This window comes from Dendrobates tinctorius, unplaced genomic scaffold (genome assembly GCF_039654945.1).
Source record: "Dendrobates tinctorius isolate UK_male_01 unplaced genomic scaffold, ASM3965494v1 ptg000044l, whole genome shotgun sequence".
NCBI classification, from domain to species: Eukaryota; Metazoa; Chordata; class Amphibia; order Anura; family Dendrobatidae; genus Dendrobates; species Dendrobates tinctorius.
The window spans coordinates 12323902-12331313 of NW_027361712.1; the positions used below are offsets into that span (position 1 = coordinate 12323902).

Below are 7412 nucleotides of genomic sequence, written 5' to 3' on the forward strand. Positions count from 1 at the left end.
CAAAGGTGAGGATGTTACCTTTAGTAGCCATTCAAATCCATTTGTGTCAACTTCTGTGCATGTTATCAGGCCAAAATCACCAAGGTATGTGAACTTTTGATCAGAGTCATTTGGATGTTTTGAATTGTCATTATGATTTAAAAGGAGAAAACACAGTAGTTTGACAATAAATGGCTTCACCTGTGCACATCCTAGGGGAACATACAGTGACCCTCACATGTAACACCAGTCACTGCCTTACACTGCATTTGTGATAACAAAGTTGAAGAGGGTTGGTTACAGTCCTACGAGTGTTACATGTGTCTTTGCAGAGCAATTGGAGGCTTTGCAGCATTGCAATTCACTGAAAAGTAAATTTTTGGGGAATAAATTCAAGCCTGGCAAATTAAAATTTCAAAAGATTCAATTTTACCCAGAGTTATTTTTGTGGCATCACTTATTTATTGGGCATTGCTTTGATTTCCCATTGTAAGTGCTACATATCATTTGGACAAGTGCTCTATTTCTCAGTATTTTGTAGTTTTTACTTACTTTGGAATTAATTAATTGAAATGAAAACAAATATTATAACTAAGGTATATGTGAGGAGTACTATACCAAGCATTGATCTTATAATTTTTTTTTATCAAACTACACATTTATTAATGAAAGTTGTATAATTATATGTAAATGAAACTTAAAGGGGATTGGATGAGTTTTATTTTACTAATCAAGCATTAGAATTGGTCATCTAGATCAACTTATTGAAGCGGCTATTGAGCCCAACTCAGTGCATTGTGTAGTGCAGCTCTTTCCTGTTCAAATTAATTCATTCTGAGTCAGCAATTTAAAAAATGTAATAAACATAATAAAGAGATCTCTAAAATAGTAAGGGATTAAAGCTCAAAGTACATTAGAATGGTGCACGACTTTTCACTTACATAACAACCGGGAATTTCATTTATATTACCTTCTAGAATGTGTACGTGTGTAGATGAATATTTTATTATGCCCTCTCCTCCAGTTAAACTTATGTGCTGTACTTTGTACACTGAGTACTTGTAATCACAGGTCTTACGTCAAAGGCCAGAGTCACACTACCGTAGAATATATCGCATAGCACTCGCACCAGTATTAATCTGTGGGACAGCTCACATCACCATTTATTTTCTCAGGAATATTCGGCGTGCATGTAAAATCGTATCATGCTGCGATTGTACTCGTATATCGCCTGAGCCTAGCCAATGCAAGTCAGTGGGTGTGAGAAAAATTTGGATGCCACAAGGACAATCCATATAGCGTGCGACATATACACAAACATTTTCCGGAAGCCAGGAAATTGCATCAGCCAAGAAGAGGAAGTTTGGCATTCAAATTGTCCTGGCAATCTATAGAAATCCCAGGAACACGCCTCCACGGATACCAACAACATAGCCAGACATATTAATGTGGAAATGCTGACTGCTCTGGTGCAGAAGAGGCCTGAAATCTGGCACCAACTCTACGCCAACTATGCGGTCCGCAATAAAAAGGATGCAGCTTGGATACACATATGCTGCCAAATGTTCCCCAATTATGAGGAAAGTCCACATGAGGTGCAGCAGGAGATTAGTAAGTAAAAACCAAAAAAAAATTAGAAATACATTATTCCACATGATGTTATTTAAAATATCTGGCATGTTTGTTCATATACACTTGGTAAACTGAACACAAGTTTATACTGTAACCTATCATTCAAAACGCAAACAAGGTGATCATACTGTATTTAGATTTACTGTATTTATTGTGTCACTTTGCAGTGTATGCAAGACGATGGCGCAGCTGCTGTGATCAGTACTGCTGTGAGCACCAGCAGCGGGCCAGGAGTGGTGTAGCATACAGTAAAAAGTAGAAATATATATATTATGACTGTTTAAATTTCGTAGCTCCCATTCTGGATCTCCATTCATAAGTGCATGCTTGACATACATTTAACATAGTAACATAGTTATTAAGGTTGAAGGAAGAAGTCCATCTAGTTCAACCCATATCCTATCCTAACTTGCCCTAACATGTTGATCCACAGGAAGTCAAAAAAAAACCCTTGCGGCAATCAGTAAGCTTCACATTGGGGAAAAAAATTCCTTCCCGACTCCACATACGGCAATCAGACTAGCTCCCTGGATCAACGCAATATTAAGGAAACTAGTGTATATACCCTGTAATATTATACTTTTCAAGAAAGGCATCCAGTCCCTTCTTAAATTTTAGTAGGGAATCACTCATTACAACATCATATGGCAGAGAGTTCCATAGTCTCACTGCTCTTACAGTAAAGAATCCGCGTCTGTGAGTATGCTTAAACCTTCTTTCCTCCAGACGTAGAGGATGCCCCCTTGTCCCCGACACAGGTCTAAGAGTAAAAAGATCATTAGAAAGGTCTTGGTATTGTCCCCGCATATATTTATACATTGTAATAAGATCACCCCGAAGCCTTCGATTTTCCAAACTAAATAACCCCAAGTGTAATAATCTATCTTGGTATTGCAGACCTCCCAGTTCCCTAATAAACTTGGTCGCTCTTCTCTGCACCCGCTCTAGTTCAGCTATGTCTTTCTTATACACCGGAGACCAGAACTGTATGCAGTATTCAAAGTGTGGTTGCACTTGTAAACTTGACCTTAAGTTACATAAATTAATGTTTATTTTCCTTTGATTTTTGTAAAATAACAGAACTGAATCCAACATTACTGAATGAGAAGCAGCATCAGATTCCGAGGTCAACTTTTACCCTTTTGGCGATTTGAACAGGAGGCTGGACCTTCTTCTGCACCATCAGCAACAAACCAACCACCACCACAACCTTCTACAGGAAATTATTCCAATCGAGATGAGGATGAACGTGGATGTAACAGTAGTCCTACGCTCCCCTTGGATACCTCACCACAGTCTGCGACCATCCCACACCAGGACCGGCGCAGGAGGGAGCTTCCTATCGCCAAGTAGACATTGACGTTTTGTAATATCTATCGCACACTGTTAACGATGATCGTGATGAGGCTTATGGTCAGAGTCTTGCATGGTATATGCGCACAATTCCCCTCGAGGTGAGGCTGCGCGCCAAAGGTGCGGTACAAACTGTGATAGATTCATGCACAGAACCTAACAATCCAAGGCTGGTTTTCAACTTCCTTGAAAGATGGCAGATGTCCACTGACAACCACTTACACAAGCCTGGAAGCAATGATGACCAGCCTATAGCACTCCCAGAAGGACCTCCACCTCGGATCCCATCACGTCAACCACATCAAGCCCCATACCAACACCTCCAACCACATGCACACTTCTCAAATCCAGCTCCACCTGCCCAATATGGCCACTTGAACATACCCACTGTAGAAGAGTGGCCTCATCATGGGGTGTGTTTAACATGGCCATTCTGGGGGGTTTAACCAAATGCCAAACACAAATCCACATGAGTATGGTTACCAATACCCAAGTGGCCAATACCATGTACCACAAAAGGGCCCTCCATTGGCCCAAAATCCATCTTCATCCACCTCTCAGGGGCCCAATCATGTAGGAAACCAAAATCAACAAACAAGTCAGGCTATGCCGCCGCCACCATCTCCACCTTCATACCAGATTTTTGAAAAAAAAGTGTATTTTAACCCCTTTCTGACATTTGACGTACTATCCCGTCCAGGTGACCCGGGCCCGTATGACCATGAACGGGATAGTACGTCAAGCCCTTTAATGCGATGCCTCGACTTAAGTCGTGATGATCGCATTAAAATTCCAACACCATCTTACCTTAAGGAAGATGGTGTCGGCCTCCCGGGCCCTAATCCCGGCTTCCCGGGCTCCCGAGCACTGTGATTGGCTCTACCGATGTACTCAATCGTAGACAATGCCAGGCACCGAAGAAAACCCCCCAGATTGGCCCAATGCCGATCGGATCGATCGTGCCAATTCCAGGGCACAGCAGCGGTATTACCGTGATGTGCCCTGCTGGTACCGGCCCGGATCGGTGCTATAATAGCACTGATCCTAGGCCGGAGCCTAGGACAGGCCCAGCAGGACCTGCAAGGGCCCAGCCCTCCCTTGTGCCACCCCTGTGCGCACATACAGTTGCCGCCGAACTTTGATAAGTGAAACAGTGACACTTTTATTTTCGCCATCTTCGTGCGCACATCCAGCAGTCGCCGAATTTTGATAAGTGACGCAGTTCACTTATCAGAGCTAGGGCCTGCTGTGTTAGACTTTTTTTTCCACAGGCATTTTTTTCTCCCTATTTGCTTTTTTCCTTTTAGCTTTTTCTTTTCAGAATAGTTTACACCAATCACTATCCCTCCTCACACATATACATTCAGTTATCAATAAAGTACACACAAAGCACCATATTCACATAAAAAATGTCCTGCTTGTCAAATTCGTCCCAACAGCGTTATTCAGTGGAGGAGGCATATTCTTTCCTTGCCTCCGACACTGATGGCTAGGGAGAGGATCCCACATTTCTGTACTTTTCGGATTTTTCATCCTCATCCTCTTCCTCTTTCTCCTCCTCATCTTCCCCCTCGGGTCATGTGGAACCGCCATGCAGATGCCCCAGGACAGATGAGGCATCGCCCACCATTTCCGCAACTGAATCAGCGCACCCCGTATGGACCTCGCCCCCAAAAAATTACAAGCCACTGATTCCTGATTTTGTGGCAGAATCAGTAATCAAGTTTGACACCACCGGCCTCACAGAAATAGACTTTTTCAAAGTCTTTTTCTCTGAGGATTTTGTTAACCTCATGGTGGAGCAAACTAATTTGTACGCTCTTCAATTTTTGGAACAAAACCTGCGTTCATCATTTTCTAACTAGTCTCCTGTAGACGCCGTTGAAATGATGGAGTTTTTTGGCCTGGTCCTCCACATGGGGATCCTGAAGATGCCAGAACTTCAGCAATATTGGAGTGTTGATATTTTATATAATACTACAGTGTTCCGAAGTCATGGCCCGGATGCGTTTGAGGCCATCCACAAATTCCTGCATTATACCAATCATGCACAGTGTCCCGCACGAGATGGCCCCAACTTTGACCAGTCTGTTCAAAGTTTGGCCGATTATTGACCACTTCAACAAAAATTTTGCTGAAGTGTACGTGCCCCAAAGGGACATCTGCGTGGATGAGTCCTTAGTTCATTTTAAGGGAAGGCGCCGATTCCGTCAGTACCTGCCCAGCAAGAGGGCCAGGTACAGAATCAAACTCTACAAACTGTTTGAGAGTACCTCAGGGTACACCCATAGGTTTAGAGTTTACGAAGGGAAGGACACCAGGATTGAACCTCCTGAGTGTCCCCCTGTCCTGAGAGTGAGTGGGAAAATTGTGTGGGATTTGATGCATCTACTGCTGAATAAAGGTAATCTTCTCTACACCGATAACTTTTATACCAGCATCCCACTCTTCAAATCCCTGTCTGCATGAGGTACTACAGCTTGTGGTCCTGTCCGCAAAAATCAGAGAGGCCTCACAGAAACGCTACTTGGGCTGATGCTCAGAAAAGGTGACAGCAGGGCCCAATGTAGCGACCAATGTAGCGACCACCTGTTGGTGGTCAAGTACAAGGACAAAAGGGATGTCCTTCTCTTGACCACCATACATGGTGATGGCAGCGCCCTCAGCACTGTTCAGGGTACCTCTATAACAGGTCAGCAAACCGACCTGTGTACTGGGGTACAGCAAAAACATGGGAGGAGTTGATCTCTCCCATTAACTCCTCCAACCGTACAATGCTTTGAGAAAGGCCAAGGTGTGGCACAAAAGGCTGGCAGTGCACATCGTCCAAATGGCAATGTGCACGCCACTTCGATACGTCGTACCTTCAGTTCCAGGAGGTAGTGATTAAGGCCCTGATATTTTGCACTCCAGAAGGCGCGGGCCCCAGTACTTCTGGAATTGAAAGTGCTCGTATCGTACTAGGTCAGCATTTTCCAGTGGTGGTCCCACAAACTGGAAAAATGTAAGCCGCAAAAAAGGTGCTGAGTGTGTTACAAAAGGGGAATATGCAAGGATACCATTTATCAATGCGACACCTGCCCCGAAAAACCTGGCCTGTGTATGAAGGATTGCTTCAAATTGTACCACACCTCCATGCACTACTAATATTTACTTTACCGGAAATAATAGATTACTTGGGGCACATCTAGATTTGTTATTTGGGGGTCTAGTATCCAAAATGATGTCATTTGTGGCTTTTTTTTTACTTTTTAGGCACATCAGGAGCTCTGCAAACAGAACATGACACCCGCAGACCATTCCATCAAAGTCTGCATTCCAAAACGTCACTACTTCCCTTTCGAGCCCCGACGTGTGCCTAAACAGTTTTTTCCCACATGTGGGGTACCAGTGTACTCAGGACAAATTGCACAACAACTTTTGGGTGTCTTTTAACCCTTATAACTTCCTAACAAAAAAAAATTGTGTTTATAAAAATTGTGCAGATGTAAAGTATACATGTGGGAAATGTTATTTATTAACAATTTTGTGTGACATATTTCTCTGTTTTAAGGGCATAAAAATTCAAATTTTGAAAATTGCAAACTTTTCAAAATTTTCACCAAATTTCCATTTTTTATACAAAGAAACACAAGTTATATCAAAGAAATTTTACCACTAACGTGAAGTACAATATGTCATGAGAAAACATTCTCAGAATCACTGGGATCCGTTGAAGCGTTCCAGAGTTATTACCTCATAAAGGGACAGTGGTCAGAATTGTAAAAATTGGCCCAGTCATTAACATGCAAACCACCCTTGGTGGTAAAGGGGTTAATGGGTAATGTACGTGTTGTTTGTTTGTTTCATGTTCCAATGGAATATTATCCTAAGTTGCTATATGATTTAAATATGTTTTTAACGGAAAAATACACTTATAATAAATAAGCCTGTTATTTAAATGTGTGATTTTTGTTTCGGCCAATATATTGCCGATGCTTCTGATATACAGGGTGTATTTTAATACATAAACTGTTGTCATAGACTTTGCTGATAACAGCTGTTTAGTGAAATTAATTGAACAAAGGTTATTATAACACAGACACAGCGTAGTCTTGCCAAGGAGTACATCCCTCGGAAGATAGAAAATAATTTGTGAGTATGTCCCGCACGTTAAGGCCAGAGGGCTGATGACATGGATTGGCAACTTATGTTGCAGCCCTGCCATTATTTCCATAGTCTCAATCATCAGCATCATTTGATGGACATTCATGGATCCTTGTGAACTTGTGATGGATGACACGGGATTTAATGACACCATTTACATTAGCTTCACTTAATTGTATGGCTGAAATCAGGACCCTCCATTTTGCACAGAGGATTCTAAAGGCACACTCCAATAATCGTCTTGCGCAGGATAGCTGATAATTATACATTTGCCGTCGGTGGTCCAGGCCTTTCCGTGGATG

The 7412-nt window shown here is 42.4% G+C and overlaps 1 long non-coding RNA gene across 1 annotated transcript; it reads left to right on the forward strand.

Annotated features, from left to right (window-relative positions):
- The first annotated feature begins 1124 nt into the window (after nt 1-1124).
- LOC141089233 (uncharacterized) lies at nt 1125-6905 on the forward strand. The gene is made up of 2 exons (XR_012232217.1): nt 1125-1590; nt 2692-6905. It is a non-coding gene; the product is annotated as an uncharacterized lncRNA (long non-coding RNA).
- The last annotated feature ends 507 nt before the right edge of the window (nt 6906-7412 follow it).